Genomic DNA, 20,141 nt, shown 5'->3' with positions numbered 1-20,141 from the left:
GCCTTCGGTGTCAGGAGCCACTTCCACGGCTGTTCACCTTGAGGGGTCCCCGGAAGATTGGCTTCTCTGGAGCTCACTGATATGGACTTCCGCCCAATTTCCTTTTGGCTAATTAGCTTGGCTACAACACCAGTAACAGTCCTTATCAGTTTCCAGGCCTTCTGCTCTCTTTCTGCTTTTTCTGCTTCTTTTTTTTCCTTTTTGGTTCAAATCTGGAGCTCAGAGGAATAACTCTCCTATAATGATGGGATATTCAGACATATAGGCTTTCAGTTTGCATGTGCATGATAGCAGAAGCTAAGCACATGGTGCTGTACTTGTCACATCAGTCCATATTTTCAGCAAAATGTGCAAAAATCATCATCTGGTGGCAACAATTTACATAAAATTCCAGTCCAAATCTTTATTGATGCTGCTCATATCGACTGGATTCAAACGTAGTTCAAGTATCTAAACTGCTATTTACAGAAAACTCTCAGAAAGTGAGGAAACAGAAGGAGTCTTCATCATCTAAGTCTAATGTTTCTAATTTTAAGGCAAAATGTCATGTCAGGTAAGTTTGAAACTGGGCAAGTAAAGAAGTTCTCACATATCCAAACTCTTTACGCACATCCAGCATCCACAGCGTCCAGACAGGATTTAAGCTGTCATGTGACCACAACCAGCCGAGAAAATCATCTTTGTAAAACATTTACTGCTAAAAAATGAAATACCTAAATTAGCTCTTTTGTGCTGATGAGATATCCATCAGGAGAAAACAGTTTGGTTTTAATCTCATAAAGTGTTTGATTGGAAAATCAGCAGCTCTTGTTTTCCATTCAGTTTATTAATTCTGTGTTTTTGTTCTGGACTGTTTCATCCTGTAGATGAGCCATGATGGTGATCAGGACATAATTACTCAGGAATCACAGGATTGAGAAGTTGCTGATTATTTGAGTCGGATGTTCTGGGACAGGGGCACAGCTAAACCTTCCAGGACTCTGGGTCCTGAGGGTCGGGAACCACGGGGTTCCTTCAGCTAACAGTCATACTGAGTTGTGGTTAAATTTAAATGATTTTTATTTAGAAATAAAATGTGAAGCTTATAAACTGTTTAATGGATTGAATGTTTATATATGTCACAGAATCCATATTTTTGTCAATTCTGTTTAAATTGGCAATTAAAATCCTGCCTTGATCTTTGGTTGCATGTGAAATACTCACTGATGTTTAAACTGATGCTTGAATCATTTATTTCATGTCATTTATTTGACAGGTTGACATTTATTTTAAATCAATCAAAGGCTTTCAAGCTTGATACAACATCAGGAATTGAATGTTTTTTCCTAATGACTTTTCATGTTGTTTTAGTTTTTTCTTTAGTTACAGAAACTTTGTTCTCTGAAGAGTCAACAGAAGGAGAGTTTGTTGACATGTTAATATGAAATCCTGATCAGGATCTAATATAGAGCAGGAGGCATTCAGCAGCTGCTTTCACTCTGCTGTCATTACATTTCATATCGTATCGTTTTCAACTGTTCAGAGTTACGTGACTTTAAACTGATTGGTCAGAGGTTGTAGTTGATTTCTAGAGAATTAAGTAAGATTTAAGTTTCAACCTTTACCACGCCAAAGAGAAATTCATATAATGAAAGTAATCTGATGGTTTTTTTGACGTAAAGGGAGTTTACTGGGACAAAGTGACCTTCACAGGATAAAATTCTCTAAAAAGTTAACATTTTGTTTATGGGTTTGAAGCTGGAAAACTGGTAAATGGGAGAATTTGAGCCATTCGAAGTAAACTGTGGTGATGTGATTGTACAGATGGTGCGCCACAGCTGGCCGGTGTGATCCAAAAGGTAATGCTGGAACTGAAGACACATCATGACCACTGGTTCTGGTTCAAGTCTTCTGGTCCCAGTCAGAACCAAACATGGAGAAACAACATTCAGTTTTATTACTTGTCTAATGTGGAACAAACTTCCAGAAAACTGAAAAACTGCTGAAACACTGAGTTCCTTTCAATAAAGTCCAAAACCCAATTTGTTTAGCTTTGCCGTTGATTAACAAGTCAAACATCAGAATGTTGGACTTGTTTTTTTTCTCACATTGTTTTTCCAGACTTTACAGCTGCAATGTAAAGTTTTGCTTGACGCTTTATTTTTCTTCTAATCGTGTGAAGCACTTTGAATTTCACTGTTGCTGAAAATATGCTACACAGATAAAATTGCAATGGCTTTCATTACTATTATGAGTAAGAGTTTATGGTGCAAATGCATCAATAATGAAACACAAAGGAAAGCCTAGTTACATAAAGGTGAGTCCCTGTCTAACAAGTATTAAACATTGTCTCTATATATGTGTGTATAGACATACAGTATATGACCTCTAATGAGCATTTTGAAGAGGAAAGTCACGTCTGATATTTAATCTTTTCTTTTGTCTTCCATCGTGTCGTACGTCCTATGTGGGCGAAGATGCACCCACTGAGCAAAAACACTTATTGTGTGAATTTTCTCCAATGCTCCGGATATCTTCAGCAAACCTTATTCTAATTCATGTAATCCTCAGAGATGGCAGAGGCCCAGCATGCAGCCTTTCAGAATGCACCAGTGCCCTCAAATGCCTGCTCAGTCCCAGAACACAGACAGTAAGGGCCTCGGGGTAATTTCACACTCTGTTATGATTTTGTTCAGAAATAATATGACTTCAGAGAGAAGTTTTGGGTTGGCTTCAAAGAAAAAAAAACTGTAGCGCTGCTGAAATTTAAGATTTTTGCAAGTTTTACTTTGATACTACAGAAAGCCTGGTAAATGTTGAATTAATGGAAATATGTTTGCATAAGCAAGAAGATTATTGTGATTACACTTGTACGGCATCTATAAAGCTTTGTTTTTAGCATTAACACCTGGCATGAGATAAGCAGCCGTCGCATGCAGGCTAATGGAACTAAAGAAAACAAATTCCTGCAATTAGACCAAGCTGGCGTGCTGCATGTTTCATCATGTCAGAAAGCCAGAAGAAATTCCCTTCCACCCCAAACATAAATGTGTTTTTTCGGTCAGTTTGGCTGCAGGGCATCAAACGGTGACACATGTACACAATAACAGCAGACTAACAGAAGCATTGGCCTAAATAATAGTTTCCACTGGCATTAACATTTTATGGGCACATACAACTAATACAGGTAAAATGTACTGCAGGTGTCCCACACTGCCTGGCTCACAAATTAAATTTCTCAACTAGATTGATTCACACAGACACGACCAATGGCCCTGATGTGATAATGCATCATGGGTCAGTGTGTGTGGAGGGAGGAAAGGCTGTGGTCACAGTAATGCCGCTCTGCTGGTGTTTGGCCAGGAAACAACAGAATTACCTCCAAACAAAGAATGCTGGGGTGACCTAATGATCTACCATTGAAGCCATCTCAATTAGGCTGAGGTTGGACAGGATGCTGGCAGCTGACCGAACGGCCTTCCCTCCCTGTTCAGTGGGATGAACTCCCAGTTTCCCCCTCTGTCTTCTTCTCTTTCAGTGTTTCGCCACAGCCAGTCATCTGTCTCCATTTGGTTCTATCCTCTTCCTCCTCTATCCTCACACCAACTAACTTCACGTTGTCTTTCTCCACATCCACAAGTCTCCCCTTTGGTCTTCCTCTTGACTTCCTGCTCTGTGGTTCCGACCTCAGCATCCTTCTATCGGTATGATCATTATCTCTCCTCTGAACATGTAAAACCATCTCAGCCATTTGCGACCTCCAGTTCTGCCTCCTGTCATTTCCTCACTATCACTGCCTCCTAACCAGACGACATCGCTGGTCTCCTCCTGTTGCTCTGGATTGTTGACCCAAAGTCCTCCACTTCCACTTCCTGTAATGTCTGGATAAGTTAAGACTTTTAATTTCAGCTTCTCTGGGTCTGATACAGTAAAAATTAAACTTGAATTTACCAGATAACAGACTCACTGAATGAGTTTTTGTTACTCATGTTTTTACGTGAATAATATTACTTGCTGTGGATTTCTGAAGCTTTGTGGGGGTGTTTCATAGTTCTAGGACAACTCTTTTATTTTGTCTTTTTACTCATCTGTTTAAAATCTCATGAGTCATCTGGCCTTGGCTGGTTCATGGTGAAAATTCATTCTTTCTACTTCCGAATTATTAACTATTGAAGAACCTCTCCAGAAATGGAGACTACAGCAGTTTGGTCATATTTGCAGACTAAACACTGAATGGCAAAGCAAACTGGAGAAGAGTAAATGTCCTGACCTTTGTCAAGTAAACTCTAGACTCAATGACTGTAATGTGTGGAAAAATATTTTGTACAGCAGTGTACAAAATATGCCATTTACACACCAAAGAAGTAAAATAACGTATAGAACTTGAAGGAAATTATGCATGCCTTCAAATGCAAACATGGACATCTTTAGGAAAAGAGTAGAGCCACAAGGCACCACTTGGTGCCAGATGGTGTTAAAGAACTTAGTCAGAAACAGCATTTATGGATTCAGCAGACAATAGAAGCAGCTCTGAAGCTCAATGTTCTGCATTGACCTACTTAGACTTTGTGAGGGTTGATGTCAAATCAAACAGCAATAAGATGAAAGGCCGTGAGCTCATGTTGTGCCTGGCATCAAAAATGGTGCTTTATTGAATGCTTTTTGATAGATAGCTAAAGCAATGAAGAGAGATGTATATTTCTTTATGAATGTTTTTAAGTCCCATGAGAGTCTAATAAAACTTAAAAATTCTTGAAAAGATCCAGCCTGCTTTACTTGCTTCAAAGCATAAATGTGACCTTCTGTCTCAAACAGAGCAGGTAGAAAAGAAACCAAAGGAAAAAAATAGACTATGAGTAACAAAAATTTGTGTAGTGTACTTAAGACATCATTTGTCCTGTGACAAATAACAAAAAAATAATAAACCTGGGAAGATGAAGATGAGGTTCTGCCACTGAGATCCAAAACTAGAGTCCAATGAAACACAGTTAATATCTAGTGACTGATCAAATCTGTCATATGGGAGGAAAACTCATTCAGTGGTAGAAGACCATCGCCACCATTCAGTGTGAAGACAGAAATAATTCAGGTTTCCTCCAATAATTAATCTCAGCATTTCCTTTAACCCCGTTGAGGAGCATTAGCACTCAGACACACGATCAGAAAGTCACACAGTGATGCAGTCAGACCCTGACAGCAGAGACACTGAGAGTCTCTGGTCTGTTTTCCTTCACAGAGGTTTGTCTGACATGGACGACACTTTGTCACATAAAACTCATCCTGGAAGAACCTGCTATTGGTACTGTTTGGAAATAAAAATCCAGCTCTTCATTTATGATCTTCTATTCATTTTAGTTTCACTTGTGTTTCTGTTTTAAAACGTATTTATTGTTTATTTCCGTATATTGCATCATTTTAGTTTATTTCTTGTGTGCTCATTGTTTCTTTATATTTATTGTTTTGATTAGGTTCAAGTTTCTTTTCCATTCACTTTACTTCTTCTCTCCAGCCTGCCGCTCCAGCTGCATCTACTCACCTCTGATTAGCTCTTCTGAGCCCTTTTTCTTTTCCACCTCAAAGCTCCCAGTTCTCATTGTTCTCTGTTGCACTCTGAGCATCCAGTTCCCTAGCATTTCAATTTAATAATTATTTTTTTTGCTTGTCATTAACTTATTTATTCCATGGTGATTTTATAATCCCATAGTAATCTACAAACATAAAAACTTAACATGTTCATGTTTGGTTTTTTCCTGCACTGCCAGCCTAAGTAAAGTGGTGAACATATTTAGTTTATTCTTCTGAAAGAGAGTGTTTCTCTACTTGTTAAATATGTATTATAACATAATCGCACATGAACATGTGGGTTTAATTAAGCTGTTTTGTCCTGAGCAGGAGCTTAAAGCTCTTAAAGTGTTTTCTGAATGTTATGTGGAGTTAAGTAGCTTTCTGAATGAATGAATTTCTTGTTCTCCTGTTGCCCTTTTTCACTCATGAAATTTTTACATTTCGCTCAAGCGGTCTTATAATGGTTTTCAGGAGTGGACCTATCAGGGAAAAGGGCAGAAACCATGTATTACCTTTTAATGGTTTCGTTTAGGAATAAGTGAGGAGGAGGGGTTAGCTCCACTTGGTGTCGATGTGTTTTATTCTTTCTCTAGTTTAATAACTGCAAGGTTGCTCCTTTTCTTCAGAAGGTTAAATCTTTGTACTGTACCTTCGACTGTCACTCAACATACTTATGCTTGAATAATTACATTTTTATTCTAATGTACAACAACTAATGAATAAATTCAATAAAACCGTCTCTCAATAGGCTTAATATTTAATTAATAAATTGGCTTTTAAAAATGTAATAACTTGTAAAGCCACAAATTAAAGTACAACTCATATTTATTGTCATAAATGTAACAATCTAACTTGTAAATAAAAGCTGCTTCATGGTTGCACTGTGTTCCCCAGCCAAATTTAGGGATGTACATTTGTTGGTACATTTATTTCAAAGTTTAAACTTAGAGAAGAAAATTATGCAGCACTCTGTCACAGATAAAAGCATTGTTGTGTTTGGAGCAGATGTGCATCAACCAGCAGCATTCAGAGAGTGCTGCAAAAAAAGAAGGAAAAGAAAGAAAGAAGGAGAGCATTTACTCACATTCACACATCTTCAATAAATCTGTGTTAAAAAAATTGCTTATGTAAGAAAATAATTACATAATTTTCTTTTTTTTTAAAGTTTGTCTATTCAGACTTAATCAAAGGTTCATTTCTTTTTTCACCTAATAATTCTTGTTTTCTAAAGAAAGAAAACAGAAACTACCTGAACAGACCAACCAAAGGAGAAGCAGGAAATGTCCTGAAAACAGAATCATGAAGAATTGTCCAGCACACATATCCAAAAATAAACACAGACAGGCGTACTAAAGAAAGGTGCATTAAAGGAAAGTGGGGTCCCCAGGTGGCGCAGACCTGTGCACCTGTCATTTCAATTCTGCACATCCTCTTCTGATAGTGTAATTCCCAGTCAGTTACACTTGTCTCATGTAGCCGTTGCTGAGGTCTGTAACCCCCTGGGACGGCAGGATGATCTGATGGATTGAGGAAAGCATCTGAAATCTCTCGACTTTGTGCCGCTGTATCCATGGATGCGTGCACCAAAGTGAATTTAAATCAGACCTGAAAATTTAACTTTTACTTTGCAGAATCGTGCTGAACTCTTCCCCCCTAAAATGGTGACCACTTAATGCCTGAATTCATTTATGATAATATTAAAAAGATTTTTGAAGGCAAACTGATACTAAATTGAATGTTAAAGATGAACATGAGATTTCACATGGACCCATTTATCTTAGCCACTCATCAAAGAGGGTAAGAAAAGAAAATATGTCATTCAGTTAAAACAGATGTATCTTCACAAGTTAAAAAAACTCCAGGCCTAAACTTTCCCATATGTACAGTGAGATTGGTTCATCAGTAGAATGTGATTCTATGATTTTATAACAATATCATGAAAACTTCACATGTAGATGCCAAAGCAGGCTGGCCCAGGCAGCAGACGATTTATCTTCATTATCTGACAAATTTCAGGCGAATCACAACAAGTCAGTGAAGGGCACAGCCTGCAAACAGCAGCAGCACCAAAAATAAAAGAGGCATGATGCACTCATTGTGATAAAAATATGATCATTTAAATAAAGAAAACATATTTAAAATTACTAGAAGTCAGATACTTCTATCAATTAAAATTAGAAGTGTTGCAGAAAATGAGTACAATTATTAGTTTGAAAAAAAAGTTTTCTTTGTGCCTGCTATCTCTGTCACTTTAAAGCTCTGAATATGTGACTAAAAATTTGCTTTTGATCCTTTTACTTTAGCAGCTTTTGTGAGATCACAAAATGTGTCATTTTTGAGATTGTAATTGTGAAGAATAGATCATTTTTTCTCTGACAGAAAGTATTGATAGTGAGGGTTTCTGACAGAAATTGTAACATAAAAGCAGTCTACACTTACATGCACTTTAAGTAAAAACACCTGGGTTGGCATTCTCTATTGATCCAAAAATGCTATTTCACAAGCTGCTAAGCACAAAGTCCAACTGAACAAATACAATATGTGCTGGGGCAGAACTTTCAGAACCTGCAAACATGGGAATGAATGCAGAATATTTTCAAAGACCATTAGCCAGTCAGTCATAATGGATGAGTGCCTGGCCAGATAGAGTCAATAGGAGCTTTAGAGTTTTCAAGGATTCTTTGTTCCCTCATTCAGATATTAGAGAAGAACTGAGGGTGGCCTGAGTCTGGACAAAAATGAAATCTTAAATTCACCTCAGGGAAAGAAAAGTCCCTGAACAGCAGTGGTAAAAAAAAAAAAAAACTACAGCAGTTTGTTAACTCACTGCTTATTTTGATGTATTTTATTGTGAATTAAGTGACTGACCAACACAAGCTGTTTAAAAGTGACATGAAATGAAAAGGCGTGCTGGTCAGATGAGATCAGACTGTTTAGCCAACATTCACAACACCATGAGGGGAAAAAATTATTCCAGGTCAAGGCTTAAGGTCAAGATAGATATTACTATATATATAGTGTATATATAAATATATATATATGTTTCCTGGATGACAGGTTGTTTTCTTGGCTTGTGGCTGAAAAATGTTATACTCCATCACGTCTCAGAACAAATGGGACATTAATTAATTTGTCCCTCTGAGAAAAAGGAACTTTCTTTTAATTACTGCCGTCCCTAAAGTTTGTTATGAAATAATCCTTATTGATGAGTTTATTACTCAGCATTGTATTTCTGTTGGTTCTTTATTGTTCAGCTACTAAATATAATAGGCATTACCATAATGGCAGGGTGGCTGTAATGAGGTCTGATATGTGAACCGCAGTATAAAGAGGAAACAACCAGGTATAAAGCAAAAATGCTCCATATAACTTTTCTCTTTAATATTTGTCTGTCTGAAAACATGATATGTGAGGAAAGAGAAAATGATTTAAAAAGATTTTTATTTTAACATGTGATGAAAGTGCTTAGTCTTTTCACATTTTGTCATTTTATTTCTGTTTCTTCAGGATTTTATGTGACGGACCAACACAAAATAACAATTGACTATAAAAATGAACCAAATGGATACATGCTTTTAAAAGCGCTACATAAATAAAAACCATTTATGTGGAGTGCATTAGCATTTATCCCTCTTCACTGCAATAACCCTAAAAAATACTAGTTCCACTAGCAGATTATTTCTCTTATAACAAGACATTTTGAAAAAACTCTGCCAGTGGATCCAATGCCTTTGTTAATCAGTATTAAGAAAGTATTACCCTAAAACATCCTCCTATATCTGGCTGAAAAGTTGCTCTCAAGTTATGTTTGTCTTATTTCAGGTGTACTAAGATATTTGCACAAGAAACTTGATAAATGAAATACTTGGTAAGATGTTGTGTTTTTCAGTGAACTTTTTAAAGGCTTCACCAAATACCCTAAACATACAGCCAGAGATATTATGGGATGTCACATTTATGTTAAAGCCCAGACTTTGACTTGGCCATTACTGAGAATCTGCAAAAAGATTTGAAATCATTCAATCTGACAGAATCTTCCAGCAGATGTAGGCAACACCAAAAGACGTAAAGTTCATGAACAGTGGTTCTCAGGGTTGAGTCAGATTTTTATCAGTGGCATCTTGAAAACTCTACAATATTTCTTTTGTGATATCTTCTGTTATTATGTCAAAATGTGAACCTGTTTTCAAGTCTCTGCGTTGGTAAGTTTGGGGTGATTATCTGTTACCTTTATGTTCAGGACAGAACTGGGATTTTATCAAGAAGCTGGCATTGTTTTAGAAAAGCCTTTCACATCAACTCTCCACCAAGTTTTTTTAAAACAATAAAGTCCTTAAAGAATGAGTGAGCGAAACTCAAAACCTGTTCTCTGTTTCAATGAAGTATCTGCTGCACACAGTGACTTCTTAGACTGCGTTTCACTTTCAGGAAAAAGGAATTAACTCAATGAAAGAATCAATAGCTACAGCGTCGGAGCCCTTTGACTAAACCCATCTGAGTAAGACTTCGGAACAAGTCTAATCGCTTTAACTGTGTGAAATGAGCATTCTGCCTTTATACCGAGATTATTTTCTCTTTTCTTTGCAGTCCAGTAATTATGTGCACCGCAGCAAAACACATCCAATTTCAGTTGTAAAATGACATCATCTGTGGCCTGCTGTAATTGCAAAATTGTTCCTGGGGTATGACAGTTTCTCCAGAACCGCTAACCTTGGACATCTGATCTGAAGAACTTCTGTTTCCACTTTTTTATTTTATTAAGGTTAGTAGTTTTGCTGACCAAAGCATCAGTGCTCCTCGACGTTTGCACACAATAAACACTCTGTTTGCTCTGACTCTGCCAGCTGTGCTTCAGCTTCTGGAGGTTTCATTTCAAAGTGGTTGATCGAGGGTTTTAATCTATCGGCTGCAAGTGTTGGCAGGATTACTGCAGTTAGTCCTTAGTAAGAAGACTGTGATTAATGATTCCCAGTGTTGTTAAGCCCAACGTGTCTGCACACTGCACACGTCTGAACCTCAACACTGGACTGAATTTTTAATCCACAGCTTGTTTTGTGCCACTTCTTATGGATTCATCAGGGCAGACATTCTGCTCCGGCACTTGGTCGAAATGACCTGAAACTGTGATATTCCAGTTCAGCCCGACTCAAACACATCAAGCTGTGCTGCATTATTATGCACTTCAATTTACTCCTTCCCACCTAGTGTAAGTCGGTTCCTCCAGATGCATCTTAAAATGAGATTAATCACTGAGGACCGCCGTGTTCGGACGAGACGTCCACCTGCCATCGGAAATGTGGCGTATCAATCAAACCCAACACGCTAATGATCCTGTAGCAGAAGCTCCAGCAGAGACGTCGCCGTCCCCCCGGTGCAGTCATTTGTGTGGATCCAAGACCACAAGCACATTTGGCCTCCTCCGCAGCCTTAATGGTTCTGCAGCTTCGTAGCCTGCCGATCTGCTCTTCTAAGCTACAGAGTAATTCCTCCCTTCGTTGTTAAATTCCAACAGCATGACTGTATTCTCAGAGGAAACATGCAGAGAAATACTGCAGAGGCAGTACTCTAACACCAGGAATACATTTACAAATTGCAACAAATAGACTCTGAAAAAACATAAAACCTGACCGTGATTTTAATCATCTTCTTTTTTAAAGAAACTAGTGGGTTTTTTAGTGGCTCTTAGAACCTACTGGTTTAATAAAACAATAAAATACCAGAAGACTTCCTCCAAAAACCATAACTACACATCCTCATCTTAACTGGAGCTCATGCTGTGAGGAGACATTTCATTTTCTGATCAGAGAGATTTCTGTCTTCTTCAGCCACATTAACATAAAACAATTTCCTTCCTACAACAAACTCATATGTGAAATAAACAGGTAACCAATTAGAGTTACTTTTACTATTTGAACATTATGTTTTGTGATGTTCAAACTTTTGGTTGTTTCTTTTTGTTGTGTCCCTGTGGGATTTGAAAAAAGCAGCTCCTTTGGCTTTCTTTCTCAAAATTCAGTCTTGCATAAAAACAAGATTTTTGGTTTGCACAGCTGCTGGTGGTGCAATACATCATCCCACATGAGCCGGGGAGCCCTGCAGCTCCTCCAGTGTGCCTCTTTGTTGCTCCTCTTGATTGGTCTGCACATTAGGCAAATGTCCATGTCTTGGTAGGTCTCTAGTCGGTCCATTTTTCTTCATGTTCAAACTTTGATCAGATTGATCAAAGTGTGGGATATTGTGGAAGCAAACCTGCTTTAGATTCTCCAGAACCTTGTGATCCGTCTCCATGATGCTGGTGAGTTATGATGAAAACACACACCTTGCCTTCAGATTTTTACACAAACACAATTTGGGCAATACTTTCTGTTGGTCTGGTCCTTGAAGTCCAAATGAAACACGTGGAGCTTGTGTTGTTCCATGACCAAATGTAGAAAAGCTAAAACGCTAATTGTTCTTTTATGGCAGAGTCATGCAAAACAGGAAGTACAAGTACAACCTCAAGTCTGAGGTTTTAATGTATCAATAATCTGTTTTTCATGGCTTTTAATTTTACATCTAACATATAAAAATGCTCTCCAGCTGTTGCAACATACAGTAGATGCTTGTTTTACATTCAGAATGAAAGGTTATCGTTCTCTGTGCACTCGAGCTAACTGCTAGCCTCATTGGACTCACGTGTTAGCATGAATCAGAAACAGACAGAAGAGAGACAGGAAGTGTTAAATCTGTCAATCTGGTGTAGCCTTTTAATATCCAGATTCTTGCTGAATTAAATTTTAAAGCTTCCAATCAATGATTCATTGAATGAGCCGTAGAAGTTTTGAACAAAGCGCCAGGTGACACACAAAAGACAAACCTGATTGCAGAAATTGTAAGCTGGAAAGAAATAGTGTTTTCATTACAGTTAAGAGGGAAAATGGTTCTGGAGATTTTTATTGTTGTAGATATAAAAAGATCAGAAAAAACAGGCCAACAGGCGAGAAAATCTTCAGCCTAATTCCTCCTTTATATTAAAAGTTATTCTTAAATGGATGATGAATATGTACTCTTAAGTACTTTTATTCATTTACTGCCTTTCAAATGAATTTATACACTTGAACTTTTTCACTTTTTTCACTTTACAAACCACAAACTTGTATGTGTATTTTACTGAGATTTTAAATGTCAGACTAACACAAAGTGGTTTAACAATTCTGAAGATAAAAAAGGCTGGAAAGTGCAACCCCTTTTACTCAGATACCTCTAAATAAAGGTAATAATATCAGAATAAGGTGGTTGATAAATAGAGCTGTCTTGTGTATTTAATGTCAGTCCAGCTGAGCCACAGTTTGTAACACATGAATACAGAACGATGCTTGAAAAATGTTCAGAAACATTTTTCTACTAAGGTAGTGCTAAGTGTTTTGATATAGACATTAATATCTATATCACACAGGGCAAAACTGATCAGTTTCTTCATCACAAATTTTTACTTTGCTGTGTGTTATGTGTGCAGAAACAAAGAGCTGTTTCATTCAGCAGATTTTTATTTTATTTCATTTTTGTGGAAGATCTCTGCTTTTACCACAGCTGTTTATAAAGAATTTAAAATCCATCCTTTAACTGAATTGTACCTGCACAACTTATTTCAACATGTTTGTCTGAAAGTGGCAGCAATCTGAGTCTAAAATGGACAGGAGGGAAAAAGACCCTGCAGGTCAAACTCTAGCAGAGAATGGATTTTTGAATTCAAAAGAAAGAAAATGGCTGACTAAGAGAAGGATTCAGAGAGAGGATCAGCATCAAACACTAACAGACAAAACTCCAGTTTATTCAGAGAAAACAGAAATAAAGACTAAAGGTTTACACAGTTTGTGTTTTCACAGTTTTTTACTGTGTGAGAATCATATTTTGGTGTTTAGAAAACCTGAATGGAAACACGAATGAGCAGCAGAAGTAGTTTTAAAAGCACTATAATAAAATAATACCCTCCTAACTGTTAACTGCCCCTCCAGAGGCATTACCATCATGATGTGCACTCCAATGGAGCTGTCACATTTTTACAGGAAGAGTTCAAACCAGTCTGAGGTTTGGTCTATATGTGCATGATCACTATTGTTGATAGAACTGTTTGATTTTTCATGTTAATTCAAGGACGTTGAAAAAAACAGTTAAAAGAAAAATAACATGCTTGACTCAAATCCTTGAGTCGACTCCTCCTTCCTATTAGAAATAAAAACAAATAGTCGACTAATTTTCTAATCTTTTTCCAATTTGCTTCTGTGTTTTACTGTAATAAACTTTAGAGCAGCTCTGCTTTAATTGCCTACAGTATTAAACACTTATGTAACAAATCTAATGCTTTTCGACTAATTTATAGCTCTGCAGAATCATTTTAGAAACTGGGCAAATGTTCACACACACACACACACACACACACACACACACACACACACCCACACACACACACACACACACACACAGACAATTAAGTGTGTGACAGTCATTTACTGAGGGAGAGAAGATGAAGAAGTCAGCTGTGGATTAAATTTAATTTCTCTTCTGGAAAGTGACACAAAAGTGTTCTAGCTAATCTCTTATAGTTACAAACGTTCAATGTTTTGTGCATTATAATCTGATTTTACCTTTGATTTTAGGCGTCAGGTGAAGCAGGGGTGTGTTTTCTTTACATCGACCTACAGCAGGGATTTTACTTCATTAACATTTGGCAAAATTCTTCCTAACCTTCAAAAACAAAATATATTCCATGTGGTCTATTGTTACAGAATGCACATCCTACTGAGCCCTTGAAACTGCAGCCAGCAATGAAAGTTTTATAGAACAGAATAAAGCAATGCATATATAATATGCAGTGTATAATATATAATGTATTTGCACATGCTTAATCCATCACTCCAAAGGACAGTGGTGGAGTGTTGCCAGTGTTACATCACCAGCTAAGGTTAGTAATAGCATGTTGCTAAAACAAGGTTTATGAAGGGTATAGAAAAAGTATTCACATCTCTTGAACAACAAACGTCTATCAGTTTTAAAAAAAAATTTATGTGACACATAAGTGTCATCTACTCCTGAAATGGAAGGAAAACAACATACAAATAAAAATGGGAGAAGTTTGGTAAGCACATGTTTTAATACCACTGAATAACATCAGAGACGCAGCAACATGGAGACCAAACACAGCAAAACATCCTGGTCCAGTTTAGAACAGGGTTAGGTTCTGAAAACACACACTACGCTTTGAACTCCTGCCAGATCTCCATCGCCTGGACATGGACATCCTCCTGAACTGACAAATAATATGTGGAGGAAGACGTACTCTATGTCTCTATGTACAAGAGACAAATCCTCCCTAAAAAAGTCATTGCAGCAAAAGACGTTTCTGCCCTGAGAAACATGGATGTTATACAAACTCATGCAACCGTTTTTAGATGTTCATTTTGTAAAAAACATCGAAACACAGTCGTGAAACTTTCAGAAAAGGTGGAGATTGTAACTGAAGCACATCTCTGTCTGTTCTCCTCGCGAGTGAAAAGAATCCAAGTCTCTTGTCTTTTCCTGTTTCTTGCATTTTTTCAATGTTCCAGGTGATTCAAACCTGACACTTAGCAGCATAGTAACAGCCACAGTCGTTCTTGTTTTCTACTGACTGCTGCTGAACATCGTCACCGCCAAGCGCCAAGCAACAACGAACCATTTCATCCAGTTCAGGGCAAATACAGATGTGTGCTTATTGGTCCCAGACAGGTAACATGAGGGGTAACATTTAATTTTTACTGCTAGAAACTATTTTAAAAAACACAATATAATTAATTTTGTAATTGAAATGGGCCACAGTTTTTAAAATTTCTATAAACAAATAAAAAAAAATTAAATTGTGTAGGTCAGGGGCCCTTGGAATTGTCATAACTTTTCTCCCCATACGGCGCCGCTGTTCATGAGTGATCAATTTTCAAAATATTTCTACACCAATTTTTAGCTCAGCAGTCTTTGACACGTATTTCAGGTTTTGAGTGCCTTGTTTTTCTTTTGACAGCTAAACAAATCCTTTTTTTTACAGTTGCTGTAAAAGAAGGAATACGTTTTCATCTCAAAAATAAAAATAATGAATATTTAGTTATATTGCTTAAACTTTGCCTTCTCTCATACTGGATAATATTGGAGTTCATATATGAAGGTAACATTAACTCCTTTAGAAGCTTTTTGGGGGTTTCACAAAACATTTTATGATGTTTTTGTATCTAACTAATCACAGCATGAAACACAAACATTTCATCATGCAGAGCTTTCCTCCCTCTGAGCAGATCTGGGTTACTGCGAGACTTCATGTCTTATGCTGTTATTCTGATTGAGGCCTGAAAAAATAACATAACTATCATGTCTCACAATAAACTGTGAATGTCTATAAGGAGGGACATCCTGCTGCTGATCTTCATAATCTGCACAGATTTTGATCTTGAACTCATGTAGATTTGTTATGTGAAACTGTCCAAAACCAACAAGGGATTGAGGATTGTGAAACATTTGAATATTGTGATGATGAATTAATTTAGAATACATGTTTACATTTGCTTTTACAAATATTCAAAGATCTAAAGCAGATTATGTCTTCCATCGCTAAAAGGAGTTCAGCTGGGCTGCATTCAACCTGGCCTGCTGAGTCCGTACAGTGTGAACACGCAGTCGAACTCTGGTCTGTACAAACTCGGTCTTGGTTTGGTTAAAGTGAACTCTGGTGCTGTTTGAACACATGAACACCAAGCAGACCAGAGACCGTTTGGAGGGAAACACCCAGCGCTCGTCGCTACTCCGTAATCCTATTGGTTCTGTGATTAAAATTATGACTTCACAAAACTTACTGTTTGTTCTCAATTCAGTTTGATACAAAATTGTAATCTGAAAAATTCAATTTCCCATCAGAAAAGATCGAAGCATGGCACCTCCTCTGATAAATGTTGGACTCATCTCCTGTTGTTCAAGTGGCATCACACCCACTTTGATGTAAATAACTAATATTTACATCATAGACAAATTGTACATGCACTTATATTCTGTTAGTAGATACATGGAAGAAGCAAAAATAAAGTTTATACATATAAACATGATTTTCTGCATTTTCTTCCTAGACTTTTGCACTTAAGTTTTCTTGTTCTTACATTTTTTAAAGTTTTTCCTTCAAACAGAAGTCATTCCTCAGCTAAGACATTATTTTACCTGCTTAAGGAGACATAGCCTCTTCATGTTTTGAAAGTTTTATGTAATTTCTGATGTCTTAAATTAGAAATGATGCCAACTTTGTTCCTCTAAATTCGCAGTACCCCACCGTTAAAAGCTTCTAATAATGATAAATAAATCATTGTTTTTCCTGTATTCATGGGGCCGCATGGTGGAATAAATGCAAACTACTTTTGGCTTTCTCCCAGAGTCCAAGAGCACAACTGTTAGGGCAATTAGGGTCTAAGTTGCCCCTCGGTACGAGTGTGTGAGAGCATGGTTGGTGGTTAGTGCTCTGTGTTTCTGTGTTGTCCTGGCGATCCGTCCAAGGTGTATCCTCCTCTTGCCTAATCACTGCGGATGGACAAACAGACGGACGGAGGGACAGATGGACAAAAAGAAACATGTCTTCTGACTTTTCTGCATTATTATAGCTATTGCTTCTAAGAAAAAAAAGTTTATTCATGCATTAGCAGAAATTTCATATCTGCTCTTTGTTTATGTCTGGAAGAAACATTATTATTATTATTATTATTATTACTATGTAATCAATCCACTGTTCAAAAAGGGCATCGCCTGATAGCCTAATAATAAATCCTTCTTGTGTTTGTAAATTCTTAAGACACTTTTAAGGAGACATGGATGTTGTAGATCTTGTGGATGTGGTGGATGTGGTGGATGTTGTGGATGTGGTGGATGTGGTGGATGTGGTGGATGTGGTGGATGTGGTGGATGTTGTGGATGTTGTGGATGTTGTAGATCTTGTGGATGTGGTGGATGTGGTGGATGTTGTGGATGTGGTGGATGTGGTGGATGTGGTGGATGTGGTGGATGTGGTGGATGTTGTGGATGTGGTGGATGTGGTGGATGTGGTGGATGTGGTGGATGTGGTGGATGTTGTGGATGTTGTGGATGTTGTGGATGTGGTGGATGTGGTGGATGTGGTGGATGTTGTGGATGTGGTGGATGTTGTGGATGTGGTGGATGTGGTGGATGTTGTGGATGTGGTGGATGTGGTGGATGTGGTGGATGTGGTGGATGTTGTGGATGTTGTGGATGTGGTGGATGTTGTGGATGTGGTGGATGTTGTGGATGTGGTGGATGTGGTGGATGTTGTGGATGTTGTGGATGTGGTGGATGTGGTGGATGTTGTGGATGTGGTGGATGTTGTGGATGTTGTGGATGTGGTGGATGTTGTGGATGTGGTGGATGTTGTGGATGTGGTGGATGTGGTGGATGTGGTGGATGTGGTGGATGTTGTGGATGTGGTGGATGTGGTGGATGTTGTGGATGTGGTGGATGTTGTGGATGTTGTGGATGTGGTGGATGTTGTGGATGTTGTGGATGTGGTGGATGTGGTGGATGTTGTGGATGTGGTGGATGTGGTGGATGTGGTGGATGTTGTGGATGTGGTGGATGTTGTGGATGTGGTGGATGTGGTGGATGTTGTGGATGTGGTGGATGTTGTGGATGTTGTGTTTACGCAACTGTTTTACCAGGAATTATGAATAATTCAATTTATGCTTAATCCTGTCTGCAATAGAAGCAACTAAACTGTAGCAGAGGAAGTTAATCCAACCTCCTGAAACATCATTTAGAGTGTTCTTAAACCATTCCTTCTATGAAGCAGAACCTTTTCTCAATTAATGTCAGTTTAAGCACCATAACCGTTGAGCCTGTGCATCAGTGTGTCGGTTTCCACACAGTGAGGTCCAAACTTCCTCTCATTAGGTCTGTTAGATCTACATTGCTGCACACAAGAAGGCTTTTAAGGAAGTAATAGCAAAAATGAGACCTTTCACCTTGGACTGATGGAATAAATGAATCTTAACTTGAAGGAAACTGTGTTTGACTGACAGGTTAATTGAACGCCACTTAGTACTGTGTGTGTGTGTGTGTGTGTGTGTGTGTGTGTGTGTGTGTGTGTGTGTGTGTATGCGTGTGTGTGTGGGAGTGCGTGGGGGTGTGCAGGCGTGTATGCACTGACAGGAGGGAGTAGGTTTTTGTATTTCTGCACTTCATACTCAAAGAAAGAGAGTACCTCACAAATATAACAATGAAAATATTAATGTTAATCATAAGTTCATTTTAATAATCATAAGGATTAACCCATTAAGCGACTTGAGTTTTTTCTGCTGAAGCGGTTCAGGTGTTTCTATGTGTGAGGATCTGTTATTGAAGATCTATGTCTCTTCCATTGCTCTAAACTTCCTCTGTGCTCTGACCAGCAGAGAAACAGAAATGAACTCACAGTTTAAGACATTTTGTCACTTTTAACTTTGTTCTCTGTCATCCAGGGAGTTGAGTTAAGCCCCCAGCCTTTGTCTTTAAATTACATAAGTGAAGATTTTTAACAGTCAGGATTTCAGTGAAGACTCACACTGATGTTGTCATGTTTCTTCATTCTATTAACATTTTCCAATTGCTTTTCTTTCTGAAAATATAAATAAAGAATAAAACTGAAAACAGACTAAATAAAAGCTGAGCAACACAAAATACAGTTTTTGTGAGCGAGAATAAGAGCTTAAAAAGTTGTCGTTAAGTTAGCAATAATGAAGGTTTAAATGCTAAGTTATGGCATATCCAATTTGTTTATTAGTCTCATGATTTATATATTTTTAAAAATTACATGTCATAAAAGCTACTTCAGTCTGGGACTGTGAACTAAGTTTATAATACTGAGAGGTTGAAAAATGATCTGAAATGAACTTAAAATCAAATTCATTTCATCAATCCTATAAGAAATGTTGTTTTTGTTGATCATAGATCAGCTGATCTGGACTGCAGTAAAGTCTTTGCATTTACTAATGCAAAGACTTTAAAACAACACAAATGTAGTCGGCTGGAGATACTCACATATCTGTTTGCATTGATAATTCATGACATTATGTGAGTAAGGTAAACAATCCTTCCTCCTTTCAACAAAAAGTTTAAAGTTTGCATTCTTAATAACGGGACACCTTGGTGAATACTGAGCCGATAAAAAAACAAACCAGTAGTATTTAATTTTGTAGAACAAATTAGAAAGTAGCTCTGGTGATCATCATGAAGCTTCAAGAAATGCATACCCCGACTAATAAGATTACTTCATTCTACGTGATTTTCCCATCAACATGACGGGTTTCCTAACAGGAAGCAACCCAAAGTGAAAGCCTCCTTCTGGACCTGAATTTGCTCTGACTGATGCATGCAGTGAATGACTGATGGGGCCCGACCCTGAGCGATACGATCATTACCCTGCAGGGAACAAGTCAGGAAAGAAAGTCACTAAATCACAAGCTCATTCACAGAAAATGTTACAGAAATAGAAACATAAGTGTGAGAACTGCCTTGAGTCTGCTGAGACAGAAATAAAGACACATTCTGTTTTTCCACAAAATGAAAGA

The 20,141-nt window shown here is 37.7% G+C and overlaps 1 long non-coding RNA gene across 1 annotated transcript; it reads right to left on the bottom strand.

The window, feature by feature from the left end:
• Positions 1-2,133: 2,133 nt before the first annotated feature.
• LOC114138779 (uncharacterized) lies at positions 2,134-15,216 on the bottom strand. The gene is made up of 3 exons (XR_003594297.1): positions 15,147-15,216; positions 5,471-5,474; positions 2,134-2,144 (listed from the first exon to the last, which is right to left on the bottom strand). It is a non-coding gene; the product is annotated as an uncharacterized LOC114138779 (long non-coding RNA).
• Between the last annotated feature and the right edge of the window lie 4,925 nt (positions 15,217-20,141).

The sequence above is a fragment of the Xiphophorus couchianus genome, chromosome 23 (genome assembly GCF_001444195.1).
Source record: "Xiphophorus couchianus chromosome 23, X_couchianus-1.0, whole genome shotgun sequence".
NCBI classification, from domain to species: Eukaryota; Metazoa; Chordata; class Actinopteri; order Cyprinodontiformes; family Poeciliidae; genus Xiphophorus; species Xiphophorus couchianus.
This window is presented reverse-complemented; position numbering and strand designations above follow the sequence as displayed.